General features: G+C 29.5%; 1 protein-coding gene across 3 annotated transcripts in view; it reads left to right on the top strand.

The window, feature by feature from the left end:
• The first annotated feature begins 4,303 nt into the window (after nucleotides 1-4,303).
• LOC112689777 (probable nuclear hormone receptor HR38) overlaps nucleotides 4,304-22,662 on the top strand; it is a 60,298-nt gene continuing 41,939 nt past the window's right edge. The window contains exon 1 of one of the 3 annotated variants that reach the window (XM_025563626.1): nucleotides 4,304-4,374. The gene's annotated coding sequence lies outside the window, so the exon portion shown is untranslated. Of the gene's footprint in view, nucleotides 4,375-4,970; nucleotides 5,501-5,597; nucleotides 5,707-22,662 lie in introns of those variants that run through there. The other 2 variants (XM_025563625.1, XM_025563624.1) reach the window with 2 other exon arrangements.

The following is a 22,662-nucleotide window of genomic DNA, read 5'->3' as shown; positions in this document are numbered from 1 at the left end:
AGCAGTACTTATTAGATATTCTTAAAACCCAAACACAATATACAAATGTATATACGCAAGATTAACTAAACATTTGACAATTACAACTGATTTGTGGTTTGTAGAGCCATACAGATGATACGGATGAAACCGGTTGACCATAGAATATTGTCCTACAAATTCAACAGTTATAAAATATCTCTGGTATGGCTGGCATGAAATTTGTGATATTCGGAAAAAGAAAAAATCTCAAAAAATATTCACAATCGTAAAAAAAAAAAAAAAACATGGATGGGTGGCTTGACAGGTTTGCACCGGTCGCATCCCGAACATTATACCTATACCGCGCGTTAATGTAGTCCTTACGGTTTTCTTTATTAAAAGTCATGCGATTGCAATCGCCGAGGTAACAGTCGTCTAATCAAACAACGTAGTATGTACGCGCATGACTTAATCTTAACTGTTTAAATGAAAATTCATAACGTCTTATAAATTATACCTATAGGTACTGATAAATTTTACTGGTCAAATTGATTTACAAATTTTTTATTATATTATCATGACCGACTAAAATAAAAATTCCGTGACTTCGGAATCATGTGGATAAGATATTATCAGTTTTCAGGAAAGTTTACACGTGAAAAAACTAACAGTAGATATGACCCTGATAAAACAAAATTAAAACAATTAGACATCGTTTATATTATATTTACTCTTCATGTTTTATTAAAACTTTCTAAAGATTAATAATATCTACATCTCAATAGTTCTTCAGAGATCCCTTAATATTTTTCAGATTTTTAATAAATAAATATTGCAGGTAATTGATTTAACATTTTTGGGACAGTAATTCTTTTTGTTCTAATCTCTTATCAAGTGCACCAAATAATATTTACCCATAATCGGATTGTGTTGCAAAATATACTCGTTAAATAAATTAATACTGTAACTAATAAGATATGTAGAGTTCTATAAAATATATAATTTAGTAACTGATAAATTACAAAAAAAGAGAGTTTTAAAATGTATATTACATAAAATATTCACATAACACTTGACACAAATATTTCTCATTTTGAAAGATAATATGATTTTTTTTTATTTATTGTAAGTACATAACAAAATAATACTTATTTTTTATATGTAAAAACCTTTCAAATTCTTTATGCTAGAATAAAATAGTATTGTATTTTAGTATAATGGTTAGCAAATAATAAAAAAACGGAGTGATTTTTAGTATGTGTTACTGTTTGTAAAAAGTTGACAAGTCGAATAAAATTATAATACCAATATAAAAATATACACTAGCAATTAATTTTTTAGTAATTAAGCAAAATATTTAAAACAAACTAATTAAATAGTTACAAGTACAGTAATATGCGATAAGTCAGTAAAAGTTATTTTAAAAATATAATTTATCGGTATAACATAGTACTTACCTATATAGGCTATACTTATAGCATGAATGTACGAGTGTATTACATTTTTCATTTCTTTTATAATCAAAACGTACTTATAATTTATACTAAGAATCTTAACTTCATTTTAATAATTATATAGGAAAAAAATCAATTAATGCATTATTAATTATATTCAATCAAAATTAAAACCAATAATTAATAATATGGTGTAATATAATAGATAATTACAGTAAATAAATTATTTTTGTGAATTAAAGCAACTGATGCAAAAACCATTCAATATTCAGGATTCAGAAAAAAGGGACTTATCAGGTTTTCCCTATAATTTTCGTACAAAAATAAACCTCCAAACTTGAAGTTTTTATTGGTATGATAAAAATAATCCGAACGCGCATGTTCCCAACACTTTTACTTATATAAGTTCAAATAATTATCATTATTAAATTTTATGGTTAACAAATCATGATTTAGTGGCAACTGCTCAGTAACATTAAAATATTAAGCCACTTGATTGATTGGCTTGCCACAACAGCTATGTTATGCCCATTATAATTAGGTTTTAAGAAGTTTTAATTAGGTTTAAAGAAATATTTAAGAAGTTTATATAATTTGAAATAAATTTAAGTAGACCAACATGGGATATACCTATACTCAAATGGTAGGATATTGTATTAAATATAAATCATGTAATTGACATCAAAATTAAAATTAAAATATTGTGATTTACTGTAATTAAAACCGTTTTAACTATTACAACGAGTTATATGTAGCTTAATTTACGATTAAAACTTTTCGATCGTAACTATTTTTAATTTACAAAGTGAAAATATCAGTATTTTCCAAATTATTTGAAATTTAAGTCATATATTCCGATTATTCGGAGAGAAAAAAATACTTATTACTTATAACACGTAATTATTTTGTCTCTTAGAACTTCGAAATAGTAAGTTTTCTTGTACAGTCGGTATTTTTTCTCTTAAAAACTTCACATAACTCAGGTACATTCGTTCGTCACATTCCAATAAGTCATTCGGCCGCCGTCACTTGAGGATAATGTACATTACATATTAACAGTCAAATCGCATAAAATAGCTCAATTCTGAGAGTTAGGAAAAAATTCGAATTTCTAAGATCAATAATCAGTATGATATTGTTGCTAAAATAATAATCAAATACTCAAAAGATTCTAAAATTCGAATTGTATCGATATCTCATCATTAGTACAATATACGTTAATTAATAGATATGCGTGTAAAATTCAAAAAGAAGAACTGTGTACATATGTATATTAATAAGTTATTAATAATAACATATCGTGATGTAAAATACAATTTCAGTACCGCACGGCTCGAATGGTGGTAGTGATGTGTTTGCAAGATAATATATTATATTAAATAACTGGATGAGTGTTTATTGATAAGTTTGTCTAACTAAGCATTGCCATGTGATTCTCGAATTTCACGCATTTTCCTGCTAAAACTTGACAGAATCAGTTTTATGGTTGATTATAGAGTACACGGATAAGCCATACTAGTGTTGAATTAATAACACTTACGTGGATGATGACCTCCTCTCTGTAATTGTTACTATTCAACTTAGTAAAAATACGTTTTCAACACTAGAAAACCGTCCTAATGAAAAAGTCTTTTAAAACTAACAGTTTTATATTGATGAAAATATAGTTCTATCAAATTAAATACAAACAATTATAACAACGATTAGTGGCTGCATCCTTGTAGGAACTACATAAAACGTAGAATTGTGTATCCATATAACACCAATGATCCCATTAACGTTGCAGTAAAGAAAAAAAAAAAATAAGGCTGGTCTTCGTATCTTTTTCGTCCATAAGTTTATGAGTCTATGATGTTTTGTAAAAAATTATTGTTAAACAATAATATTTACTAAAATTTGGGCATTCGACAACATTGGTGTCATATAGTACGGTATGATATACGAGTTTCACCATTAGTAATCCGTACACACCTTCACTCGAACGCGACCGTCCCCGTCGTTATCGTTTTCCAACCGATATCCGGTACGGTCAGCAGATATTTTATGTTATATTATATATTATATTATATTATTATATTAGATACGCTCGCACATCCCTCGGCCACGGGTGGACGGAAAATAAAACCTACCCCACTCAACGTGATAAGACACACAGGAACCACGGGAGGGGGTGTAAAGGTGTGTGTGTATGTGTGCGTATGTAAATGTTTTTTACGTAGACATACGCACACATAATAACCGCCCCTCCGCACAAAGGGAAAGTATTGGGGCTGGAATAGGGTAGGAAAACGGTGACGTGCCATCGGGCCGTTAGAAAGCCGGAGCGGCAGTACCGGTGACGTACAACCGGGTCCGATCGATCGGATGTCCCCCCGCAACGGTGACGTCAGTGTTCGGCTTCGGCGGCATCAACGTTCTCTCGGCGCGAAGACGTGACGTCTCAACCGCCGGCGGGACGGACGGCAGACATCACACGCGCGCGTACATAATAGTACTACTACTACACGTAATAGTGTCCCGTCAACGTTCCGCATGGCAACACGTCTTACGTTCGGGTCGTGTCTCATTCGCCGTCCCCGTGGTACAGCGCGTGAACCGGCACCGACCAATCTCTCTCGCTCTCTCCGACTCCTCTCTCTCTAACCCCTCTCTCTCTCACACATACTCTTTCTCACTCTATCTCTTTCTTCTTTCGCTCTCACTCTATCTCAACCCTCCATCGCTCTCACTCTCGATCTCCCCTTTGGTTAAGAAAGAGGAAGAAGATACTTTCTTAACCACCCTTTCACGCTCGCACACTGTCCACACTTGCCGCCGCCATCAGCAACCGCATGTTAACAAACGTCCAGGAAACGACGACGATAATAATTATTATCCGTCTTCGGCGTCTACGGATCGACGCCGACGACTTCGCCGAAGCCACCGCATCCGTCGACACCGCATCCAGACGCTGCCAGAGGTGGGTAGTTTCAGCGGGATACCTGCAGGAAACATGCAAATACCGCGGTCACGTTGTTGTCGATGCCGCACGGCTCGCACCATCCTCTCCTTTGTCTCCCGTACCGGACAGCGAGCATAGGAAACAACGCGCGTTTCGCGTGCGTCGCATAGAATCATATTCGACGGTAACGGTCAGCGCCAACAATAATTTTCTATGCTCGGCGGTGTCCGCTCGGCGCGCGAACGGGTTAAGACACACCGTATTTGCATACACCATATGTTCTACACGACCACGGTATTACACGGTACACAGTATCTTAATTTACGAACATGTGTACGTGCGATACGCGCGCGTATATAAAAAAAATATCGTTACGGTATATACCTGCGGCCGCCGCCGTTACCGTCCCCTACCCGTCGCCATCACCCGCATTTTGTCACCACCGCCGCCGTCGCCCCGCTCTCGACATCGGTATCCGCACGGTGACGACGGGCCGCGGCGATGGTGGTCGTGACGGTCGCCGTCCGTGGTGGGAGCGGGGAGGGGCGATTTTTTTTCGCACCGGAATTGTATCGCCGCCGTCACCGCCGCAGCCGCCGCGTCCGCCGCGCGCAACAATTTTCACTTCAGTCCTCCGTGCGTTGGTCCGTGTCACATGTCCGATCCTGAATTTCATCGCACTCCCGTCGCACGTTTCGCGCGCACCGGATAATTTATTTTATTTCTGTTTATTTTTTTTTTTCTCTCCTCTCGTCTCACCGGCAACTCGCGGATTTCGTCAGTTCAACAACACGTCTCGCGATTTATTTCCAAGCCCGACATAACAGTAACAATATTGCGCGCACATGCACGCGTTAAACTCGCCGTGCCGCGCGGACCACGCGACGTTTCGTTAGGTTACAGATACGGACGGAGAAAAGTCCGATCCGAAACAGAAACGGTCGTCGCGAATTCGTTTCGAGATTTTTCTATCGCTCTCTTTCTCTCTGTTTTGCCGTTACTTCGATTCCACCGTTTTCCCTCGTAATCGCGAACACGTCCTATCGCAATATAAAACGGTCGCGTATCTCTCTCGTACTCGGTACGCGTGTACATGATAAAATAACAATTCGTATATAATATCATAGACGCAACCCACTCTGCAGTACGTACCTCTACATATAATATATATATTTATTAATTTTTTTGTACTTTGTTTCTTTTGTTTTTTATTCTTTTTCTGTACGTCAATTTTTGTTTTCTTGTGTGTATGTGAATTTGTGTGTGCGCGCGCCGAGTGTTTGTTCTTATATATTGTTTTATAATTTTTTTTCTTGCACAAAACCATTTACCTCGAACACTATAATGAAGGTATTTATTACAATTTATTACATTTTTTTTTCTTTTTTTTTTTTCTTCACTGTGGGCTGAATGGAATTATTTTTCAAAATCGATTTTTACCTGTACAATATTTTTATATATAGATAAATGTACTTTGTGTAGGTTCCTCCTGTACGACAACTGAAGATCTATTATATTAAAATGGTTAAATGGTCCGCTAAGAATGATTTTCGTAATTATTTACTGTCCAAGCGATATTTTATTTTTATTTTTATTTTTTTAATACGTCTATGATAGTATTCAATAACCATGGGTCGTTAGAATACACCTAACTTATGTGTGCGATGCGACAATCGTTCCGCTGGCATTGTTAATAGTTAATATTTACTCATAACTATAGCCATTTCCTTTTTACCGTTGATTAACATATCGCTTCACATTTGAACGCGAAAATGTCAAAGAAAGTAAATGTTTGATAAATGATTGGGTCTATCGGCGGTCTTTTATGTATATAAATAAAAGGTATCCAGTTATAACAGAGGGAAAACTTGATGAAACTTTGCCCCAAAATTGATAAAAAAATATAATATAAAATTTTATCGACTGTATGTTTATTTTGAATTGTTAAAAAAAAAAGCAGATTATCCTGTTTTCTGTTAGTTAGTGATATAAACCGGTTGAGAAGAGTTTGGCTAGTGAATATTTCATAATATTTTTCCGCTGTAATTCAAATTTTATAGAAATATATCTTGATCAGTAATTTATTTCGCTATAAAATAAGGAAAAATGATCAGTAAGTACATATGCATTTAATTTATATCGTCATGACTTATTTTAAAATAATTATTAATTAGGTTCTATGATATCGGAATGCGTAATGTTTTACTTTTTCGATGATCTATAATACGAATAATTTATTGTGAAATTTAATTAAATCATTTTCATTCAAATTTACTCAATACGCATATTAATGCAATTATTATTTCACAGATTATGAAATTTAGTAGTAGTCTACTAGAAAATAAGTTTAATCTATGCTATCGAGAGAAGTTTAAATTTGTTTTATTTTTTTCAAAATTATGAAGTTTCCAAGTACCTAATTTATTATATCTTCACTGTATTCTATTATTTCAGTATTATAATGTCAAAATGTTTTTTAGAAGACTTTATTATATCAGTAAAGAATCTTTATTTTGTTTTAATAAAATGAATACCAAAGTAATATTTTCGTTAAATAGTGTGTGTGTATATATATATAATACATTTTCCATTGTATATTAACGTTAAAAAATAAACTTAGAAACGTTTAAAAAAAAATTCGAAACATGTTATTTATATATTGTCATGCAAGCGATGTTTCTGTTGAGTTAGGTCAGTTTTATTTATTTTTTATGCTACACTCGAATACACTGAAGGCCTTCAAAGTATTCTCTGGTATAGTATTATTTGTTTAAAAACTTTTCCATTATAAAGGCTTTTAATTTGACTAACAACTATTTACGTAGAATATTTAATCCATACATTTAGTGTAACGTTATGTATTCGAAATCATACTCAACTGCATAGAATACAGCTCAATTCTGAGATTCTAAAATGTGTTTAATAATTTCGATTTGAATATCCACACGTATGTGATCTACGTAATTATTATAGATATCACATTCATCGCACTAAAACTTGATTAAGCGTTCAAAATCAGTTATGAGAACAATTAATATATAGTTAGAAATGATTAAGAATAAATTGTATAAACGATGTAAACAGATAGCATCAGCAAATAAAATTCAGGTTAGATTTAAATAAAGAGTATAAAAATATTTAAACTCATTAAATTCATACGTAATACGTTAAAATTAATTAAATTATTAGATTTGCTTTAATAATAAATATATTTATTGTCTTCGATAAATATTATTAATGTATTAATATTTTTTGATAAAAATAAGTAGTCTAAAAAAGTTATCGTTCGTTATAGTTTTTGCTATCGTCATGTATACGAACAATTTGATATTTCTTCCAACAATTATTATGCGTTGATTGTACACATGGAATTACAATTTATTTTTATTAATTGAACTGTACCTAGAATCATCAGTGAGATTTAAAATTTTTGGTAATGCATATAAATGTAAATGGAATAAAATATTTTTCTTTTAATCTAAACATGATGAACCAACATTTACTATAAGTTTAATTGTATTCACATTGACACTTTTGGTATTAAAATGAGATTCCAGTTTACCTACGTAAAATTGTATTAAAATTATTTATGCCTAATTCCTTGCACACTCACGAGTATAATAATACTGCAACCACTGATACTCCAGAACCTAAATACGTATTTATTTATTAATTCGTCCATTGTTGCATCCTACTCATTGCACTGATTACAAAAAATAAATACATACTTATATAATATTATGTATACTAAATTTATTATACACCTATTTTTTTTTATAAATACATATATTTACTGTACATTTAAAATATATACATAAATCTCTACGGGACATTTTATGTTTTTGATTACAGCCGATACCGAAAAAATTTTTAATATTCTTTAGAAGTAAAAAACTGATACGAATTAATTTTAATGAATTTTTTCACGAATTACCTATAAAATATTATATTATATTATATTATGATATATTTATATTTATATTATAAAATATTATTATTGTGTGTACATCTATGTGTTAAATAAAACAAGTTTAGTATTTATTTATTTTAATTTTATAGTTTGAAAGAAGGTAGAGTAAACACAGACTATCTTCACACATTCACCAACTTCACCAAAAAATATGCAAATTCAAAGAAAAGTCCATACCAGTTAGCTTTATAGAGTATGTTTAAAATTTCAAAGTGAATTAATTTACGTAAAAACCGAACATATATTTCTAGAAATTATATAAACGATCAATAATTAAAAATACATTGTTTTTTTCACCGATTTTTTTTTTTTTTTTTCTAATAAGGCTATGTTATTCGGATTAAAGTTCTTACAAGTTAAAAAAATAACATATTAGGATTTTGGTATAGTTGAATGTAACTAAAACTTCGAGAACTATTCATAGTTCTATTCAAAGTTAGAATATTAAATAGTACATATTCTCGTATTAGGACACAACATAAAAATGTAATAAATTAAATATCTATAGGAAATTTATTTATTTTAAGTAATACTTTTTAGGTTTTGACATTGCTGAAAAAATATAAGTTATTTTATTTTATACACATGATTTTCGATGTTCATAATAATTTTTTTCACAATAATACGTTGGTTCCTTTTTATTACATTCCAATTGCACTCTGGTCTTGATTAGATAATTTTACAAAAGTTTCAATGGTTTTAAGTCACGCGATTTTACTCTTTCGAATATTACATATAAATGTACATTTTTCAGAACACATTTTACGTACACTATATAATATTTACTAAAGTATATTAGCACAATAATACATAAATAATACTAGGTAATTTTTTTAATTAATTAGATATATTTAAATTACGTTATACACAATAAAAAAAAAAAAAAAAAAAAAAACTATACCTTTTAAGTATTACTAAATCGATTAGAATACACATAATAAACGTTTATTTATTAAATATACTAGAAAAGTGTAATTTGAATATTTAAATATCACAGTTTATTCATATGTAATAATTAAAATTTACATTTATTATTGTTACGTTCATTTCATATCTAATTAATAATTATAATTTTAAATAAATAAAAATCCAAATGGCTATTATCAAATGAAAATGTTAAGCTTATAAAATTATAATGTATGTGATTATAAGAAAAATTTTTCGTGTTTATATTTTTAAAAACTGTAAAATAAATATTCTTGAATTTGCATTGGTTATCCGCAGGAAGTTTGACTAACAGTTCAAATATAAACGAATATTTTAGTGATATTAATGTATAGTATATAGGTAGTATATTATAATTATTTGGAAATTCGATGAAAAAAAAAATTAATTAAAAAAATAACAAAACTTAAACTATATACTCTAGGCGTGTACCTAATTTAACACCATAACGATCAAAATGAAGTGAAATCTGTGGTAATCAATCATCCAACAAAGACAATGATATTGTTTATTTTGTAATATGTATATTGTAACCTAAAATGAATATTTTCATCAAAGCAGCACAAATTACAAATTTAGTTACTTGTATATTTATCTTATCCAGCTTTCAGCCCACAGTAGCAATTGGATTTATTATTAAGTATTTACCTATGTATTGTATCTCTTTCAAGAATTTTTCTTGCACGCCATTATGAAAATAATACTAGATAATGAATAAATAATAGTTTTAAGAAATAAATTTAATTTCACAAGAAAAATCACAAAAATATTTTCATTATAGCTTGTTATTTCTTTGTTGATTTAAGTATAAGCTATGATGAGCTATAAAAACGTAGTAAATCTATTATAATTGAATTTGATAGTTTGTGGAATATCAAAAATAAAGCTTTTGAATTAAAAATCATGTATATATTTATTAATTATAAATCATAAATAATTAAATATGTATTTTTTAAATACTCATCACTCATCATGACTTGAAATAGTTCTAAAAAATATTGTATACTTCAAATATAAATATCGTTAATGTGCATGTATTCACAATATTGATTTACTCATTATTTTTATTATTTTAGTTGGTTTTTATTCGATTGATTTTTCTATTGCTTTTTGTATTTATTAGATATTGGACATAAATTTAAAAAGACCTGAATATAATATACCGTAATGTAATATGTAACGAATACTTAACATAAATTTTATGACTAACAGCGGATTTCTGACAAAAAAATCTACCTACGATGGCACCTTAATAGTGATTATTAAACTTTGAACGGAATGAGGAGTTTCACAGTGATGTTATGTGTATTTTTTTTATGACTTTATTTAAATATTTCTATTAATGATAATTATCACATATACAATTTACTTTACGAAATTATACAATTTTGATCGATTATAAATTAAATAAATGTGATACAGAAAAATTATAATTTTTCTAATAATTAAAAAATACATTAAAAAAATCGTTTTTATAAAAAAATTAATCATTTTATCATTATTATATTTACTATTTTTTTTTTTTTTTTGTATAGAAATTAAATCTTGAATAAGTAATTCGAAGTGGTTTTTTCGAGTAAAATTATTTCACTGTTTAAATTTAAAACAATAACGAAAAACTCTCTTGTACCATCATTTATTTTTCATAACCGTTCTCAGGATTCTCTTCGTACTTATGTGACATCTCAGACATTAGACTAAATGTTTTATTTTTCTTATAGTGATTTTAATTTTTCATTGATTCTTATACCATATTTTTGTTACATGCATAACTTTTGTTTATATTTAATTAAAATAAGACATCTTCAAGTTGATTATTTAACATTATAATTTGCGACCATCTGAATATTTTATCATATATTTATAAACCCTATAAATAATTTATTTGGCTTTTAACATGCATACAAACAGGAATATCACTTAAATCAAAAAATATCTGTGTCGTGCCTCAATTACTTATAAATTATTATATTCATAATGGAAGTCCATACAATGGGGTACCCGTATAATTGAAAATAATATTCGAGTTCTTAATTACAACTTAAAAAACGTTTCTATTTTTAAACCATGTTGTAATTGGTTCCCGTGCTATTATAGAAGTCATTACAATGAAATTAATCTGAATAAAATAAACGGCAAGCCAACATATATCCTGCGTTCATATACATATATGCTTTATAAAATATACCTGATGAAAGAGCTCGAATAAATTCGAAAACTAGTTTTCATATTCGTTACAGTATTTGTCGAGCATTGGTGAAGAAGTTATTAGTATTACAATACTTGAAAAGTTTAAAGCTATCTACAATATTATGTATGATTCGAATTCGACATTATTATTAATTTCTTCAGTGCGTATGCAAATTTCACGTTGGTTATTATTCTTGATAGATTTTAATGGATTCGGAAAAATTTTCAAATATTAATTTTTATGATTTTTCGATTTATCGATTAGCTTTCGCACCGACCACCGTTCAAAATAATATTTATACTTTATATATACTTTATGCGCTTTATATGTTTCAAAAATGATTTACAAAAGGAACGACCATAACCAATTACTAACTATGATAATAAAATTATGTAAAAAAAAGTTAAAAGCTATAATCAAGTTTTAAGTAATGTAATTATTATCTTAGAATACAGCGATTGAATTATGTCAAAACCCTACGGTTCGATATTAATAATGATTTTACACAGAATACAGAAAAATAAATGATCAAATACTGATAAAATGATAATTACATTATATCGTTGAGCGTTGTACATAGAATAAAAAAATTGTACACTAAAAGCGTTTTTAAACAGCGATGAGACTCATAGGAATACAGTCGATACGGATAAGTCTTATAAGAATATTCGCATAATCAAATAAAATTCTTTTACCGATAAAAAAAGTAAATAATAATTGATATTTTATAATAAATATCACACCGCGTATACACGTTGTTACATCCGTAAAATATTATGCTGAACAGCGCAGTTTATATTTGGTGGAAAAACGATTATTAATCGTAACGAACATATGCGTATACGCAATCCGATATATATTGTCTCTCGCGATGGTGGTAATGTCAATCCATATCTCGTCGAGGTCCGGTCCCCGGTGGGTATTAATTTCGAAACGTTTAAAGTTCGTGTTACTTGTTTACTCGATACCGGGTTTAAAAAAAAAAAATAAATAAAATGAAGGAAATAATAACAATACGATAAATATATATAATACACGATAACGTAAACGGACCGCATACGTATAGTACGCATGTATACGCACGCCGTGCGCAATACATATTACCTCGGGCAACATTTTTGCGTTCGTTGACTTTTGACGTCGGCACGAAGCGGTAGCGATGGATATGATAGGGGGGAGGGGGTGAAGAAAAAGAAAAAATTAAATAAATCGTTACACCGTTGTTTGGCATGTGTCGCAGCAGACGAACACCTCGCGTGCAGCGCAAAACGGTGTGCGGCGAGCGGAGAAAAAGCGAAGAAAAATAAAACGCGAGATAAAAAAAAAATAAAAAAAACAGCAAGAAAAGGCGTAATGGGTCGTCGGATGATAATAATATACGGTCGCGAGGACGGCTAGAGGTGGAGATAAAAGAATGATCTCGCGCGATCGGCAATCGACGTTAAATCGGTACGGTCTATTTCGGTCGCCGGGCTCGACGCGCGTGCCGCCCCCGGTGCACCGTGCATGCATCTTGCACGCTTGCAGTTAAATGCATCATTTGCTGTAATCAACGCGGGCCCGGAGGCGGTGGTGGGTCGAACGCGTAACGCGCGTAATGTCCGTTCGTAATAAACACGTGAGGTTTCGCGCCAACGTGCCCGGCAGACGATAACGGTACCTGAACGCACAGACATAACTTCGGATTCCTTGTTGCTGTTTCGCATTTTGTTCCTCGGCGTATCACGCTTTGCCACCGAGGTTTTCGATATTTTCGATCGTCGAACATAATAATAATAAATAATACCGGTTAAATGAAAATTAATTTTACCGCTTTCGGTTGAAGAATATTAAACCGTAGTTGTTTCGATATCGTCGATATTCTGTAGGAACTACCGAAGGTTACCGCGTACCCGTTAGGAATTCATGATCTTATCACTCGTACAAGTGGATACGTTTTGTCGTCCGTACAGATAAGAATCGAATTTTACTTGTATGATCTACGGTAGCCTTGTAATCTTTCGAATATTCTGTGCGCTCCGAATTCACAACGAAATAGAAATCACGAGAAGTAGCTCCCCTTACTAAGTGTGAAAACTTTATGAATTAATATCACTATATAGGTGCAAGATGAATTGTCCGTCGTTGATTGATGCTTTTTTCATTTATTTATTTTTGAATAAAAAAAATAACATTAGTATCAAATCGTAACAATATAATTATTGTACATCTAAATTGATGCATACACCCTTTTAATACTCACCAACACGTATACAATTTGAAATAAACTAATCTACCCGATTGAAAATCTTTGCATAAGATTCTACTGTGGTTTGTCAATATGCATATGTAGAATATATTGTTCCAATATGTGCGTTCACGTACGTACTAATATTACAGATTATACGAGTAGAGTTATTAGTGTAAGTTGAAACCAATGTGGCGCCTGATGTAACTATAGTGTAGTCTGTAATCGAAAGCCTGTGGACAGTATAGTGTAATAATGATTGTAGCCAAAATAAGTTACGATTTTTTGTAGAGGCGACCGTGTGTGTATTTATAATGTGCACTTATGTACGGGCAACAGGGGGAATATCGAACGTCGCGAATGCGAGCTATTGTACGGATACAACGTTATTAAAAGTTTTAATATTTTTATATAGTACCGCATTAAATACGAAAAATAATTTAAAATAAATATTACAAAGCTACACATACGTCAATATGTATATTTATATATTTCTACTATTTACATTATAAATATGTGTACGTACCAGATTGTATCATTATAATTGAATACAATACTCGTACGTCCTAGGATAATAAAAATGTTTAAATTGTTTTCTAAGAGCAATATATTGTCTTATTATCTAGTTAGTTAGTATATTTAGTTTAATTATTTTTTAGACAAATAATAAAAACGTTATAAAACAAAAATCGAATATTTTAATAGCCTTTAATAGCACATATGATATATCGTAAATATTATTATTACCTCATGGGAAACTTCATATCTATATGTAAGTAAAAATGACTAAAAAATATCGAATATGTATAAAGTAATTATAAAATATAGAACAAAATGTTTTCTCGAATTTACAAATGATAAATTATATTACGGTATAAAAAAATAAAAGAATAAGTGAAAAAGTGAAAATTTCAAAACATTTGATCATCAATCAGGTATAAATTTTTCGTATAAATAAAATAGTAATATTTTTCTTTAAAACCCAATAATAAATCAATCGAAAAATGTATTGAGTAAATTACTTTTAACTTACTGCTTAAGTACATATATTTATAAATATTTCTGACATGTAAAACGTACATTAATAATATTTACCGATTTTACTCGCAGTCATGAAAATACCATTACATATACATAGATATATAAAATTTATTTTCGTGTGCAATTGAAATCCAAGGTTATTCGATGTAAATAAAGAAACTTTTGTTTTTTATTTAATTTATATTTTCTCCTCATTTCTTACTTATTGTAATGTTTTAATAAAAAAAAATCTATATATCAGACTATTTGGTCTGCAATCACCTATAATTTATTAATATATTAATATTTTCGCATATTTTCCCTATTGTGTTCAAAATAAATAATGAAAGTTCATAATTTTATATCAGTACATTTTAACTCAACGTAGATGAAAAATTATTTTTATATTTTAATATACAGCTAAATACACTGTATAACTATTCGTTTTTATTATAATTTTAGTTTAAATATTATATAATAGTTTTGTTGAAATAATATTCTTCATAAATTTTTTACTAAGCGTTCATTTATACAGGATTGTACACATAAATAAAAAGAGAAATTACATCTATCATAAGTAATTTAATTATTAAAAGGTGTATTAGGTTGTATCTAAACATTAAATTCATGTACATTAAAAATAGCATATAGTACCATTATAAATGCAATTATTTTTGAAAATGTTAAGTGGGTTTTTAAATATTGAATAAATGTACCAGATACTATATACCTACTAAGGGTTTTTTTGTAATGTTCAACCGTCCAAAAACGTGAAACGTTCGTATGTAGGATAACCAATAAAAATAACTATAACTATTTAATAACATTTTTTAAAAAGTACGGAAAGATATAAATAATATCCAAATTAACAATAATAGTTATATATATATTAATGTGTTAATTTAATAATAAAAAAACAAAAGTTTCGTGAAATCAATAGAACAGATATTCATATTCATTAGCTCATTAAGAATCCTTATAGATTAGGATTAGCGTAACGGATATAATATCGCAACAGTATTTGTCAATTATTTCTATTTTATCTCTCAACGTGTCTTTGGTCCCGTACGTTCTTCAACCAACGCATATCTTTTAGAATAAATTCATATTTTAATCTCGGTTCGTTCAATTCAAAGCAGACGTAATAATTTGTCGTGGGGATGGAAACCCTTCGTGGGTAATTTTTCGTTTGAACATTTGCATTTTTTATTTTTTATTTACGTTAAGCTCAATATTATAATACACGCTATTATGCAGTTATAATATTCATGTTCATTATTTTATCCTTGAAAAAACATTATTAATGCATTATTTAAACATAATTAACTTTACTTTGAAAATACCTATGTTTCGAAAACTTTATAAATTTTAATTTCTAAAAAAGATTGATAATTATTTTTAAAATTATACGAGTATTTAACAATGATGTAAGTCAATAAGTTGATTTTGTGAACTTTTTGTTGTATATTTTTTTTAACTTTTTACTAACTCGTAAATCAATATTCGTTGCATTATTCAGAGATTTTAGTATTAGCTGAGCTTTTTTTAATGGTAAAATTCTTTCTTTCGAAACAAAATTGGTATACTTTTTTTTGGAAAATGTTTCATTCCGATCACCGTGGATAGGTCTAAAACGCAAAACCATAGTGCTTAAATATTTTTCAACTTTATTCGTCCGACAATGCTGCAGATATAGGCGACCTCACAGACACGGAATTCCTTTTTATTGAGTAACACTTTTTGGTATGTTCAAAACGAGATACATGTACGTAATATGCACACCAATGCGTGTCCGTATCCGAAACGGATTTCATTAATATTGTAAAGATTTACCTGTGCATCATTTACTCGGTTACTGGTTAGAACTCGATTACAATAATCATGTCGTATGAATCGTAAACAATTATTATTATCACACGGACGAAAAGTCCAACATCTGCTGCAGTTTACCGCAAACTTCGGACGCGTCATTGGATTTATTATTCATTAACATCGGCAAATGGAATTGCTCAGTAATGCCGGCGTATTGTATATATTTTTCGTTGCACATGCATTTACTACAACAATGACATATGCATACGAATTGAATAAAGGTATGATATTTGTATGTCACTGGCCAATCTATACCGACGTCAATATATATTATAAAATTACAAAATTATTTAACACGTGCGTTACGCAAAACTATAGTGTGATATCGTGAATCCATTCGGAGTAAAATATAACTATTCTTCCATTATTTCAATAGCTGTAATATAAAACACAATGACTGCGTATATGCAAACACGATCGCAATTCACCGTGCCGATGACATTAAATGGCTATTTATACCATTGCACTTACATCGTGTACACACACACACACACACACACACACACACACACACACGAAACCTATACATAATTAACAAAGTACACTTTGTTTTTTTCTCTTTCCACTACTATTACACTACCTACTACTACTTTTTTTATTTTTATATTTATTTTTTATCTCAATTGCCGAACCCGGGGGAGAAATGACTTTGCTTTGCTTTTCCGTCGGGCCGTCATCATTTATTATCAATGAATAATTTTAATGTAACATCTTATACCTGGCAGGACTACAACCAGCAACTACATCACAATCATAACCACATACTACTACTACTACTACTACTACTACTACTCATGGGCGTATTTTAGGAGGGGGGGCATTACTGACAATTATGAATTATTTTTAATGATATACACTTAGACTTACATCGATTTAAACTAATCATTTCATATTTATTTTATTTTCTATAATTTACATTTAGTTATATAACCATGAGAGTACTATAACTGAAATATAGTTTAGTATTTCTATTATTCCAGAAAATTTAAAAAAATATCATTTTTTTGCTATGCAAAGTAGACAAATTAATCTAAAAACCATCTATTTTATATTTTTAACATTTTCATTTATTTTTCCGAGTATTATATTTTTAGACTGAAGGAAAAAATCAATATTTTAATAAACCATGTGTCAAAAAATGTTAACATTTCAAAAGCAGTTTTATCCTTTCTCTTTATTCTTCACACTCATCTCAATCATACATAAACAGACAGTTACAAAACACCATTTAAAGTGTTTACGAACTTGAAATCATAACAACTTTACCATGTATAAAGTAGACCAGAGAAATGGGAAATTTTGAATGTTATAGCCCTACGGAACTTTTTGAAAGGTGATAGTATTATTATTATATTCATAGAAAGCTACCATTTAGGAATAATGGATCAATGAATCGGTTCACAATACGTATAAGCCGTGAAGGAATATTACAAAAACGGTGATAGTCTGACTGCCACGCGCAAGACATTTTGATGTCATTACAATTTGGGATGTCATGATCATGTTCCATCATGTAACACAATCAAGACATGGGTTGAGGATTTTGAAGAAATGGGTTAGCTCTCCCAAAAAAACTACCGGGAACTCAACGAACTCAACGAATCCCTCAGAACATTGAAGCAGTTCGGACATCGTTTGAAAAGAACCGATGACGTTCTGTAAAAAAAACAAGCAGCAACATTGAATCTCAGACGAACAACTATCATTTGAATACTACACAATGATTTACATTTTCAAACACATAAAATTAAAATTGTGCAAGAACTGAAACTAACGGATTACATGGCACAGCTTCGATTTTGTGAAAAAATAATAGAAAAAATTAACGACAATCAAACTTTTATTGATAGCCTGTTGATATCGGATGAAGCTCATTTTCATGTTAACGGATAAGTAAATAAGCCGAATTACCGATAATATTGGGTACTTGAAAACCCTCGTGATTTATATAAACGACCGTTATACAGCCAAAAGGTTATAGTGTGTAACATCAACTCGATATGTTTTCATGTTCAAACTTTTGTCATAGAAAATTTAGAAACCTTCCTGGTCTTGACAATCCGTAGTTTAAGCAAGACGGAGCCACAGCTCTTACTGCCAGACAGATCAATAGCTCTTTAGTGATCAAGTCATCTCATGGTTCGGTAACATTCAGTGGTCCCCAAGGTTACCTGATTTATCAGCGTATGACTTTTTCTTGTGGGCCTATTTTAAAAACAAAGTGTACAGTACTCGCTCAACAATACTTTTCCAGTTAAAGACAAGAATCCTAGAAGTAATTATTTTTATTCCCATGAAAATGTTACAGAGAGTTATGCAAAACCTCAAAGCATGATTCCAGGAATGCATACAGTGGATAATATAGATATAGTTATAGGTATATAAGTACTATATAAGTAAATAGATAATATTTTATTATCATCTATAACTCAAAACAGAAAAATAATAATGTTTTACGAATAAAAAGGTAAAGGTAAAATTATATTGTGTGAAGTAAAACATTTTAAAAACCTTAATGTTCATAAAAATAAAATTTGAGGTATTCTTATTCAATTTTTTAAAATAACGCGTTTCTGTGTTGCTGGATAGTATATAAATCAAATATTTTCTTTATTTTATGGATAAAAAAAAAAAACAAATACTTCGTCAATAAAAAAAGGAACGTAAGAAATTCTAGAGTGAAACCTTTATGCTAGGAGACATCATTAAATGTATATGCACAATTAAATTATCTAGTATAGGAGTGCTTAAGAGGCTACAGTTACTTCGCATATACCCTTAGATTGTTTTAAAGGCATGTTGGGGTACATGTGAAATCAGCAATCATTCATTCCTGTTACGCTAATGTACATGTGAAACTCGTAAGACGCGTGGGCTTGAAATCGGCAGTAAAACATTTTCCACAAGGTATTCATATTATTACACTAGAACAGCGTTTCTTAACCCATAAGTCGACACCTAACTTCAAGTCACGAATAACTTCGAATGGGCAGCCAAAAAATTTCAAAATTAATGTAATATTTTTTTATTTTAGACTACTCGTATGAAACGGTTTTGAAAAAAATGAAACGTTTTTGCATTATACATTTAGTATTTCAGTTCTATAACGAAATAAATACATTCAGGTCATACACCAATATTTGCAAAAACCGTTAAATTTGTTAAGTTGATAACGAATAATTAACTTGCACTTTTATCAGTGTCGATTATCAATAATGTAATGTTTACTTTTTCACATCCTTTTTACTTAGGTCTTGTTGTAGTAATTGAAAAATTAAAGACGCAGGGCGAGAAAAGTACGCAAATGGATCACCTACACACAAATAACGCAAAACCACTGATCTAGTGTACTCGTATATATGTTACGGGCAAAGTAGACTATCGGGCAATGTTTACATTGCCCGGACATTATGGTATTGCCCGATTATGATGGACAATGTAGGCAAAATTATCAGGAAATATATCAAATATAAATATACGAGTATAGGTACCTATCGTCACATTAACTAAAATTTTATATTAACCAAGTTTTTATATCATAATAATTATAAACCTTTCTAATATTATCAATCTTATTAATTACTTTATTATTTGAATATTATTACCTTAACTATTTATTTTTACAATTATCATTACATTTTTTATCACAATTACGTACATCAAACAATATATTACATAAATATCATCATATTAATAATTATTATTTATTTTTACAGTTATTATTAAAATTGCATTTTGAAATACATTTTTTACCTGCCGCTTTACATTTACACTTTTTATTTAAACATTGTTGGGTACAATTACACCTATCAAACCCCTGTCCTCCTAAATTTGAATATTTTCTCGCTGCTTCTTGTAATGTAATTGTTAGATCAGGCACCTCTCTACAGTAACCAATTTTTCTTTGCACGCAGTAAACTGGTTACGACTATATGTGTGTTCCAACTTTCCTTCGATGGTTTCTATCTTATAGTTATCGTCATGAACTAAAATAATAAATTAAAATATTGAAATGATATGTATTATACTTATATTTATAATAAAATTCGTATTTACCTGCTAGGATAACTCCAAGAATATAACGAAGGTCGCTGCGAGCTACTAGTATAGGTACTTAAAGTACTAACAGTCAATGGTTTCATAATATTTTAGTAAATAGTTTAAGTTACAATGTTTAATTTACTACGGACAAAGTATACTTGGACCGGTGAAAGTATTACTCTGCCCGGTCAAAATAGTATTTTAATGTATTGCCCAAAAACAGCGGGCAAAGTATACATAGTATACATAAACCGGGCAATGTTCACATTGCCCGATGGTCTACTTTGCCGGTAATATATACATAGAGGAGGGAATCCGTATTCGCATGACGTTGGTAAATATCGTATATTTTTCTCCCCGAGAAGACATAATTTTTCCGTGCACATGTATAGACTGATGCTATACATAACGTTGGTAATCAATTTAATGTCGATTCGAACGTAACATTGATGTTAAAATCGTATTATTATTCATAAACAAGAAGACGCGGTAGTGAATCGAGTTTTATACATAACGTTTATTCAATATGTTTCTTCCGTTCTTGAAACTATTTTTATGTTTTCGTATTACTTTATCGATATTCTGTGTTACGACGATCATCTATACGTTATGATAATCATCCTATCTGTATCCTATACTATACAAAAACTCGTCTCTAGAATACCGTATAAATATAAAAATTGTTTGGATTAACTATATTGAATGAACTATAATGAAAAAAATATAACAATACATTTAATATACGATTTCTAATTTGTACTTAAATAATTTGCTTTAATTTATTAGATTCTAATTATAATTTATAAATTTGAAATAAAACACATGGTGATTTTTCAAATATAAACCATTCTGCAATACCTTGAAAAAATGTTACTTAGATTTGTGTTCTAAACTTTAAACATGTACCTACTAATTAACTATAATATTTGTACCTTTCTTCCTTGTTTATTAAAATATCGAAGTACATTTTTAAATTTCAGTTACTAAGTATTATTATTAACTCTCTAGAACAATTTTTTTTAAAATATTTCATATTAATTTGCACCTATTATTATTTTTTAATGTTTATAATTAATGAACAGAAAACATTTATTTAGATACACTTAATACTAATTATTCTAGTTTTGCTAGTTATAATCCACGTTTTCTTCGATTTGCATTTTAGAATGCTTTTTATTTCTTAATATTATTTATTAATTGGAATAAATAAACAATTAATTTGAAATTGAATTCATATAATCGTATAGAAATTAATAATATGCTCAGAAAATCAATCTCAAGGAATTTTCCATTTTATTGTCGACTAAAAGTTGGTTTGAATGAAAAGGGCGAGAACTAAACTTTTAAAAAGGAACGGCAATTTCAATGGAGAAAAAATAACTAATTTAAATTATAATACTAAGTAATTATTGGTTAATAATTACTCAGTATTACACTATCAACCATTAATTGCATTGCATGGCCAAATCAAATTCAATATGCTGAAAGTAAAATTGACATTACTAATTTACTGTGAACAAATCTACACATCATATTATTTGGCCACAGTGTATAAAATATAATTGCAAATAAATACATTTAATAGAAAATGTATTACGAGACAATTATGTATTATAATGGTAACTTCAAATCAACTAATAGGTATAATCATGTAACATTTTTCATAATATCGACAGTAGTTTTAAAAATACTTTAAATAAATAAAACGATGTCTACCGTGAGTTCTGATCATTAGTATACAATAAAAATAAAATGTATATATATTGTTTACTGCACGTAAGTGGACATGAAAACTGATTTTTTAATACTAAACGGAAACCTATACATATACTTTAAACGCCTACTTTTAATGTCATAGTTATATACATATATATATAACATATTAATTGTGTACATAATTATAAATTCATTTCTTTTATAAACAAGTAGCAGGATGAAAATAATAAATTATTTATATCTGATTTTTATTAATTATTTATTAAAATCTGTGTTATACTGTTACAAACTGATATTTGTACAACTACAAGTTGAAGAAATAGT

This window comes from Sipha flava, unplaced genomic scaffold, assembly GCF_003268045.1.
Source record: "Sipha flava isolate LNK unplaced genomic scaffold, YSA_version1 46_pilon_pilon, whole genome shotgun sequence".
NCBI classification, from domain to species: Eukaryota; Metazoa; Arthropoda; class Insecta; order Hemiptera; family Aphididae; genus Sipha; species Sipha flava.
The sequence above is the reverse complement of the archived record's forward strand: the minus strand, read 5'-3'. Positions and strand labels throughout refer to the sequence as shown.